This window comes from Triticum dicoccoides, chromosome 7B (genome assembly GCF_002162155.2).
Source record: "Triticum dicoccoides isolate Atlit2015 ecotype Zavitan chromosome 7B, WEW_v2.0, whole genome shotgun sequence".
In the NCBI taxonomy this organism is placed as follows: Eukaryota; Viridiplantae; Streptophyta; class Magnoliopsida; order Poales; family Poaceae; genus Triticum; species Triticum dicoccoides.
In genome coordinates, this window is record NC_041393.1 from 714800339 (window position 1) to 714809869 (window position 9531).

At 48.5% G+C, this 9531-nt stretch overlaps 2 pseudogenes; one reads left to right on the forward strand and one right to left on the reverse strand.

The window, feature by feature from the left end:
• Positions 1-2804: 2804 nt before the first annotated feature.
• On the forward strand, positions 2805-4936 carry LOC119339497 (annotated as a pseudogene).
• A 513-nt stretch (positions 4937-5449) lies between these two features.
• Positions 5450-9531, reverse strand: part of LOC119339965 — an 18369-nt pseudogene continuing 14287 nt past the window's right edge.

Genomic DNA, 9531 nt, shown 5'->3' on the forward strand with positions numbered 1-9531 from the left:
AAACTACTCAGAAATGAGCATAGATGCGCTTATAGAGAAAATTCAATCTAAATTCATAATAAATTTCTACTAACTTCAGAGAAATTCAGTATGAATTTAGGTCAAATTTCCTGTATAAGGGCATCTATTTTCATTTTGAGAGGAGCTCAACAAGGCAGAGAGGGAGGGGCTTATAAACCGGTGTGAGCCCCCTTCGGTTGGCGAGGTGGGACTAAACTCTGGCCGTAACGAGGACCAACACGTTAGTCCCGGTTGGTGGTATGAACCGGGACTAATGGGCGTCCTTTGGTCCCGGTTCATGCCTCCAACCGAGACCAATGATGGTGGGCCAGGAGCAAGGCACATTGGTCCCGGTTCGTCCCACCAACCGGGACCAAAAGGTCCAGACGAACCGGGACCAATGACTCACGTGGCCCGACAGGCCCCCAGGGCTCACGAACCGGGTCCAATGCCCCATTGGTCCCGGTTCTGGATTGAACCGGGACTAATGGACTAACCCGGCCTGGACCAATGCCCCCTTTTCTACTAGTGTAAGTTGTCCAATTTTTTGTATAATTAAACTTAGTAATTACTATGCATTGTTGTAGTATGTATTCATAAACTTACTCTATATGATTGATTTATTACATGTTGCATGTTGATTATTTTGTGTGATCTCGTTATTCTCTTATTTCTTTAACCAATGTGTCACTATTATTCGTATCCACTCCTAATGGAGTAAACATTGATATTTATCCACATCTGAGCAATATATGAACCACATTCGTACTTGCAAAAATTCATATTAATGTTCGTGTTTTTTTTAAATATGAAAACGAAACTGGTAAGAGCACCCTTGTCTATTTTCGTCTCTAAAGGGCATCTCCAATATGGATCCTCAAATCGCCCGTTTTTTATATCTGGACTGTGTGGTCCGGACGTGTTGTGTCATCCAACACAGGTCTGTATCGGTACACCGGGCAGCCCGGACGCACTTTTTCCTGCAAACAGGAGACAAAGTGGGGCAGGGGCTTTGCGGGCATCCGGACCGCTGCCACGCCCGCGTCTGACCACCCTGGCCCACCCGAAACACCCACCCACGCCCGTGCGCGTTCTCGCCCGGTGCCAGCTGCCCGCATTCATGCCGCTAGAGAGCTGTTGTTCCGCATTGACGTCGGCGCAGGACAGACACAGCCTCCCCCTCTCGACATTGAAGCGTGTGACGGCCAAGAGAGCGCCGCCCCCGGTTGAACACGCCTCCTTGCCGCATTCAAATGGCCACAGACTGCTCGCCTTCCTCCATTGAACCCCCGCGTGTTCTGAGAAATCAACTCCGGCCACAAATCCGTCCGCGAGCCGCCCGTCATTAAACAGAACGCTGGTTGGCCCCGGCCGTCGTCCCGCTCGAAAAAAATCGCACCACACCACAGTCCGCTCCCTTCCCCTCCTTGCACAATTTTCTCCACAATGCCCATGGCATCAGACGAGCAAGAAGAGGAGTTCTCCGACATAAAGCCCGATTGTGTGGCCCATGAGCCCACCGAATACGAGCCAGACAACACTCTACTCCACCACCGTCGACGCTCCAAGGCAGCTCGCCGAGGAGCGACGTATTGCTCTAGGTCATCATGGGGGGAGCATGGCGGCACATGCATTGTGGCTGCCATCGACGATGCCTTGTCGTACCCCTCTGCATGTGCCTGTGACCGCACTATCCGCCGTCAATGAATCCGTAACCACGCCCTGTCAGCGGATAAAGAGCCGGCTTCATGGAGATCGATGAAACATTGGCTAGCACGTCCGTGCCAGCCACCATCATCGAGAAGTAGAATATGGGAGGCCATCACCGCTTGGGTCCCACGAAGGACACTACCGAGGTGACGCCGGCCGTAGACTAGTTTTACCTTAGTCTGGTATTATTTTTAGTTAAAAAACGTTCAAAATGTAATGAATTTCATTCGGTTTATATAAAATTCGTCGTGATTGCATGAATTTTGTCCGGTCAATTCAAACAATAATGCTTGAAATGTATGCATGCAATGTTGGATGACCGGCTCCCGCATCTGTGTCCGCGTGTTGGTCCTCCTGTCTGTGGACAGCCGCCAGAGCAAATTTACAGATGAGCTTTGGAGATGCTCTGAGTCTCACACATAATTAAAATAGCCACACACACCATAAAATATAGGCCCGTGAATCAAAACGCACTGACAACTTCCAGTTACTTTGTTTTTGAGTTGGACCACTTCTAATTACTTTTATGTAAAAAAAAACCTAAATAATTTGGACAATGCTATAGGTTCATTTTCACAAAAGAAATTGATAATTTGTCTTTCCATCATGTTTAATTTTTCTATAGGTACGGTTATTGTTTTGATGCACTGGTCTTGTGGGGCATTAGCACGACGACTATTTGATTGTCTACTACAACAAGTTTGGTCTAGCTCCGTGAGAGATAAGCGATAACGGCGGCGCCTTCGACTCGCTCGATTACTTGTAATCGTCGCTAAATGGTCTGTGGACAGAAATGTATTTTTTATGTGTTTTTTACTGCTATGACATGATGAATAGAAAGGAAATAGATTGAAAGTTCTATAAGAAAAATGTTCAACTTTTCTATTTTAAAAAATGCTGTGGTTTCTTGTCAGTTGGCCCACGCCGTCAATACGAAGAGTGTGCTGTTCCTTACGTGTCAGCATAAAAGAGGCCCCACCTCATCGGAGCTGTATTTTGGAGTAAACATCATTGGAGCCTTGAAGCAGATACGTCACGAGCCAAAATCTAAGCTTTTCTTTTTTCCTCCTCTGTTCTAGCGGGGGGAGGCGGCGATGGCCGCGCTCGACGCCGTCGCCTTCTTGGACGTGGGCGCCAACGCCGGGGTCCTCTCCGCGTAGGCGCCCGTGGGCTGCTGAAGCCCCTGCATCGTCCTCCTCGTCGGCGCCGCGCTCTGCGCCGCCGGGTACCTCCCCATCGTCCTCCTCGCCGACCCCGATCCTGCTCGTCTGCCTCTACATGCTGCTCGCCGCGCAGGCGCAGACCTTCCTATAGTACGGCCGGTGTCGTCTCCGCCGTCGAGAACTTTCCCGACCGCCGCGGCATCGTGAAGGTACTGCCGTCCTGATTCCCCTCGCTGGCTTGGCTTTCTTTCTTACTGTACTCTGCTAAGTACTAGTGTTCAGCCTCTGCTCCGCGTCAGTACCTAAATGATGTGATTAATTAGACCAATAGCGATTCATGCTACAATACAACCATGTGTAGATGGTGTATATGCTGAAATCAAAAAAAAAATCCAAAGTATACAGTTGAAATCAGAAGTATCAAAAAATCCATGTGAAATCAAAAGGGCCACATCCTCTACTGTGACTGCGAGGAATCAAAAATCACAAGAACCATGTGTTTCGTTTGCTTTCAGTTCCTTTCTTATGTGCTGTGACTGTGAGGAATCTGTTCTGGTGGCATAGCACAGTATACAGATGATGTATATGCTGAGAGTAGCAGAAAAGTACAGTAATGTTATTTCTTAGACTTGTAGTAATTCTGGCTCCCTTGGAGGCAGCATTATTGGTTCTAGAGGAAGAGTAGAATTGTGTAGGCACAATCATTGTTTCATTATAATGTGTTCTGGCCCAGAGACACCAGAGAGGCAATAATTCAGCCTTCTTTTGCTGGCCTCATCCTTTCAGCACCATGTTTGTTTCCTGAAATCCTTTATCTGCCACACTGCATGGGTGGAGCTATCATTTGCGTTAATTGCACGAACTTTCAGCGTTATTATCTTGAGTTTTCAGCTAACTGTATTCACAACTCTGACGATGTGGATCCAACATTGCACACACTTTGCTCAATAATCCTAATCTGCACTCTGTTTCTCGACAATGTAGCAAACTAGCAATCGTAAGGCACATTTATTAGGCAGTGTATCATGTTTTGTCTTGTTACACAAGTACAGATGTGTCCTACTCCTTTATTATATGGTATTAAACGATTTATGCATTTTCCAAACAGGGTTTTCTGGGCTTTGAGTGGAGCAATACTGGTCCAGGTACAGCACACTCTCCATATTGATCCTGGCAGTTTCATACTTATGCTAGCGATATTACCCACTGGCCACAGGCATTGCATTGCTGCTCATGTACTTTGTCGATGTCCACAGCACTCATCGGCGGTACAACAAGAAGTTCCTTGATGCCTTCTCTCGCATGGCCGTTACTGTTGCTGGGTACCTGAAGGTTGTCATAATCTCCGACCAAGTATTCATGATAAGTTCAGCTGGACAGAGTGTTTGCTTCACGATACTCCTGCTGTTGATCATGTCTCCAGCAGTTATTGTTGTAAGAGCTCAGAAGACGGAATCGAAACAGCGAGAAGAGCCAGCTCTAGCACTGTGCTTGTTGGATCTGGTCAGGACATGTCGTCGCACAAAGAAAACCTGAATATGGTGCAGGCCATGTGTAAAATTGACTTCTGGATGCTCTTCCTTGCGATGGCCTGCGGGGTGGGATCGGGGCTAGCCAAGGTGAACAACGTCAGCCAGATCAGGGGCTCCCTTAGGCTACACGATTAGGGAGACCAGCAACCTGGTGTCGCTCTGCAGCATGTGGAACTTCTCGGGGAGGTTCGGTGTAGGCTACGTCTCCGATCACTTCCTCCAGTTGCGAGGAATGGGCATTCCTTTCTTCATAGGAGCGACACTTTTTGTCATGGATGTAGGCCACGCCTTCTTCTCCTCCGGTTTGCACGCTTCGGTCTACATGGGCTCCGGTTTCCAGAGGCGCTTCTATGACAAGGAGTTGCCACAAGGTGTGTATGACACTCAGTTTTTGTTTTGTTCTTACAACAATAACATGTTAGCATTTGGCATTATAGCATAATGTACTAGTAGTATATAGCAACATTATAATGGCCACTTCCTGTCTGAATTAGTAGTAGAGAAGAGAGACCAATATTATTTTATTTCAGTTGAGTGATACATATTTCAAATGAGGCCTGATAAACACAAATCAGGGTCCATCTTCTTTTTCGTTGACATTGGCATGAGGTGCCACATCGGTGGGCGACATGTCGGTCTCCTCGAGCAGTCATCTAATCTTTCCAAACAGCCCATGCTCCACCACTTCCAGGTAGTTCTTGGTGAGCACCTTGAAGCCCTCAAAGCGGCAGTAGGACATCTCGATGTGCTTGTCCATCCTGCCCTGTCGGATCAGCGCCGGGTCCAGCTTCTCCTTGTGGTTTGTCGTGAAGATGATGATTCGCTCATGGCTGCATGCTGACCATAGCCCGTCGATGAAGTTAAGCAGGCCTGAGAGCATCACCTTTGATGTCATCGTCCTTCGGTTGATCCGTGTTAGCATTTTAATGCAGGTAAAGCGTGTAGGTCTTGTTAGCATTTTGTATTTTTGCACGCTTTATATGTAGCGGCATTACAAGTGAGATCACTGTATTTTTCTTTTGCAGGGGAGCACTAGTGAACAAGCTCATCTTTTTCCTTGGCTTCCTGGCTTGAGATTAGTTCACCTGTCAACTTACTTGATCTCCATCGACTTCCTCCGGTGCTCTGTCCTCCCCTTTGTCTTCCTCCTTGGCTTCCTTCACCTTTGCCTCCTCTTTCTCCTTGGCTTTCTTTGCTGCAGCCTCCCAGGCCTCCTTTGCCTCCCTCACCTTGGCTGCTGCCGCGTCCTCTTTGGCTTGCTTGAGCGCCTCGATGAGGCCTGTCAAGCACACGCCGGGGTCACTCTTTTTCTTCTTCGACGTGGGCATCAGGTTCTCTGCAACGTCGGCGCGCGACATGTCTGTCTCCTCGAGCAGCCACTGAATTTCCCCAAAGAGCTTATGCTCGATGACATCTAGGTAGTTTTTGGCGAGCACCTTGAAGCCCTTGAAGAGGCCGTAGAACATCTCGATGTGCTTGTCCATCCGGCCCCTCCGGATCAACGCCGGGTCCAGCTTCTCCTTGTTGTTCGTGGCGACGATGATGATCCACTCACCTCCACAAGCAGACCACAGCTCGTCGATGAAGTTAAGCAGCGCTGAGAGCGTCACTTTGGTGACGTCCTCCTTCTCCGGCTCTACCGGTAGCTTGGGCTTGTCATCAATGTCGGTGCCCTTGTCGCTTGCGACCTTCTTGTTCTTGTGGCATTTTCCGGTGAGGTCAACGGAGCAGTCAATGTCCTCAATGATGATGATGGACTTGCCCGTGGTCTCCATGAAGAGCTCTCGCAACTTGGTGTTGTTCTTGACCGTCGTGAGCTCGAGGTCATAGACGTCGTAGTCGAGGAAGTTGGCCATGGCGGCGACCATGGTGGACTTGCCGGTGCCGGGTGGTCCATATATAAAGGAGGTACCCACGCTTCCACGCCTTGCCGACCTTGGCGTAGTATTCCTTGCTCTCCTGCAATGCCATTGAGGCCGTCGATGACAGCCCTTCTCATCATGGATCATGACGAGCGTGTCAAAGGTGGTGGGGTGCTCGAAGGGGACGTGGCTCCACACGCTTTTGCCCCGGTAGGGGTTCGAGCTGCCGCTAGCATTGTTGGTGAAGAGGCGGCGTGGGCTGCTCTTGACGGTCACAACGCGGCCCTCGCCGAGGATGAAAGGAAGGTAGGAGTCCCAGAGAAGTCGTCAATGACCTTCTCGTGTTCGTCAATGGAGACCTGGAGGTTCTTGTTGTCCTTGCCGAGCTCGGCCTTGAGCTTGCGCACGCGGCGGGCGCAGGCATTGCTGAGGTAGGCTTTGACAGCTCGCCACCACCAATCCGAGCCCCGCCCACCTCTCCACCATCGCCGTCATTGCCGGACCTGGAGCTCCTCTTCATATCTTGTCTTGATAGAAAGCCGTAGTGACCTGGATTGGACTGGATATGCCAATGATTCGTGTGGTGATTTGCTTAGGTTGAAGCTTAGCTAAGCACGACACCGGAGCTCCGAGGAGAACCAGTTGAGCAGGTTAGCTGTTTCTTTTTTTTTTCATTTTTTTTAGCAGCTTAGCATTTTTTTAGCAGGTTAGTTTTTTTTAAGGGTAGTAGGTTATCAGGTTAGCTGGTGAGCGGAAGAGGAGGTGGCCCAGCTACCGTTTAGCTGCTGCTGGGCCGGGAACGAGCATACCGCTCGGTTCGCCCTGTGCGTTTTAGTACCACATCGCTAGTGTTGGAGCCTCCATCGCGGTCTAAATAATCTGGTAGTGACCCCTGTATCGCCGATGACGCAAAGCATATACACCGGCTTGCCGGTCAGGGTCTGTCGAGGCAAAAAGCAGTCATCACATACTTCTGGCCGGGCCAGGCCGTGGGCCTGTCACCTGAAGTTGCTGTTAAGTCGTGCATGAGAGGGGCCAGAAGTATGGATTGGCGTCAGTCTTTTTTCATGAGCTTTCACTTTTCTTTTTTTCAATGTACCAAGACCTATTATAAAAAAATTGGTCGATGCTAGGCGCCGGCCGGCCGCCCAAACATTTTTTGCCGGGTTGAAGCAAAAAATTTCGTCGGTTCCAGCCAAAAAAGAAGCCAATACCAGCAAAATTGCCTCGTCGTCGCCGCCCACAACAAAAAGACTAGTCGGTTCCAGCTAATGGAAAAGCCGGTTCTAGCTCAAAATCATGCCGGCTGTAGCATGTCGACTCCACACCACCAGAAACGCACCTCGCTCCAGCACAGGCTGCTGCTGGTTGCAGCTCCTATTACCGCCATCTGCAGCAACGACGGCTATCGGGGTTGCAGCACTGCATCGGGGGCGTAGCTCGTAAGTTGTGGCCTCGAGCTCGTCAGTGTTTGTTGTGCTCGCGACAAGGCCGGGGAGTACACAGCGAGCGCGGGGCTGGTCGCAGCAAATCCGGCGCGCGGGGGCGGCTCAGTGGGTGCGACGCTGGAGAGCAGGAGGTGGGGCCATTGACACGGAGGAGTAGGAGGTGGGCGGCCGTCCACGCGGGGGAGAAGGAGGTGGGCGGTCGTCGGCGCAGGGAAGATCGAGATGCGGGTGAGAGAGATGATGCGGATCGGCTGAGGAGATAAGGTAGTAGTTGTGAGATGCACGATTAGTTCGGATTGAGCGACACACAAGCGGCCGGCGCAAACTTGGGCCGGTCCGCTGTATACAAATGTTTCCTGATAAAAATTTGTCGGAAGTAGAAAGTATCACAAACGTAATAAATATTAAATCAAGGTTTTTGGACCATCAAATGACCAACCGTCGTCAGAACAACCCACTGAAACGCCAACTTCCCCTCTCTTATGTAAGCATTCGCTTCTCTTTCAAATGGTTGAACTTCAAGTTCCTAATCACATTAGCTTGTGCACATTGATGATGCTTCCATATGCCAGCCTTTTAGCTTGGTGTCTCCTCTTTCTCTGCCAGCTCTCCCTTCAAGTTGCCCACTGAATTGTCCAGCTAGCCATCTTCTCCTATTCATTGGACCTCTTAAACTGCTGGTAGTTGAACTCCATGGCCATCTGTTCCTGGGCATCCAAGAGGCAGTTGACATCGACAACTAACTTTTGATAGTTCTCCTCTAGTTTGCTTTTCTCTCAGATTCAGATTGTGAACTTGAAATGAACTCCCCAGATCGTCCCTTATCCTATATGTCATGCTCTCTTAAAGGGGCCTGTGCCTTCTCCATTGAGTCTGGCCACTCTAAACCAATCCACTAAATTACTCCACAATTATTCCTTCCTACAAAATTATGAAAAAGAAACATGGCAATAAGCTAAATGACTGAGATATTTTATAGTAAACTAGAGGAGAGCATATAAGTTATAAAAAATGACAAGGGCAGTTGTTTTGAAACTTGGTATAAAAATATGACTACTTGAGCACCATCTGACGGTTTCCATATTCACTGACAAACTAAATGATAACTATTGACATGGGCAATTATTTGAAACATGGCTAATTAAGCACGGCCAAACAATGAGCATTGAAATTCAGCAAAAAACAATGATCAATATACAATCAGCACTAAAGAATTAACACAATACAATCTCAATGAACAACGAACAATTAACAACAACCCCTTCACAGTCAGCCACCTTATCCTTATTAAACTAATGAAGTATCTAAACAACAAAACACTGAAAGTCAAACACTAAGCATGTAAACAATTAGCAAAGTATAAATCTCAATTAATTAATAACCACATGATTGTAAACATGCAACAAATGAACAGTACAATACAAATACCAACTAATTAAACCAAGACCACACTTAGCAAATTTCTAAGCACCCTTAACAAATCTAAATGAGCTTGAATTAGCACACCTTCTCAGCAAATGCGAGGAGCCTCCTAACGGTGAGAATCCCTTCAAATGCAATGCATCTCTCTGAGGGCTTGCCTTGGTCACACAAGACACTCAGATATGGGTCACTGCCGGTGAAATCCACATCATGCATGGTAGTAGGGATTTATGCAAGGAAACAACATGAAAAGAAAGGAAGGAACAATTGAGATAGAGCTCCTAGTGATCCCTGAAATCGGAATACCCTAGCCGTAGCAAACTAACCTTGAGGATGTCATCGTGGGAGGAGGAAACATGCTAGATGGAACCCTCATGCTGGTGGCGACGACTGT